Here is a 637-nt window from a genome sequence, read left to right as displayed (position 1 = left end):
ACATCTCTGCTCACCAACTAGGGCAACTAAAGAGCTCTAGCAAGCAGTCCCACGTATGTAGTGACTCCGCCACAAAGTTCTCATTTCTTGCCCCCGTAATGGGGTGGGCAGGTCCACGTAGTTACTCAGAGATGCGGGTTCCTTCCAGCTTGTGACTTAGCCACCGCCTCAGACCTTTCGCTGGCGTCCAGCTAATAGAAGGGGAATGTGCTAGAGACTCACATGGGCGGTCTTGCCCACTCCCCTCACATCCCCTAAAGAGCCCAGACCCAAGGACACACTTGTGTGCTGGGGAGGCTGGGAAATGCAGCTCCAGCAGCTCGAAGAAAGGGGTTTTGGTGACCAAGCCAGCACTGTAGCCCAGAGCTCCCGAAAACCATGTCGACATGCGGTCCCCTCCCTGACCTGAGCTACATCATCGCTCCCCTGGGCCCTTCTCTTGGGTCTCCTGGCTTCCACTCTCCCCCTGCGGTCAGAGGGATCCTATTAAAACCTATGCTGGGTCACGCTGTGATCCACGACACTCAGCAACAGGCTAGAGAACCGCTCGTGACAAACCTGGCACCTCCCCGTGGTGTCGTTCAGCTCCCATCCCTGGGCATTTGTGGTCCCTGAAGCAAGATATGACAAAGGCTAA

Source organism: Hyaena hyaena, unplaced genomic scaffold, assembly GCF_003009895.1.
Source record: "Hyaena hyaena isolate Hyena2069 unplaced genomic scaffold, ASM300989v1 scaffold_5, whole genome shotgun sequence".
Lineage (NCBI taxonomy): Eukaryota > Metazoa > Chordata > Mammalia > Carnivora > Hyaenidae > Hyaena > Hyaena hyaena.
This window is presented reverse-complemented; position numbering follows the sequence as displayed.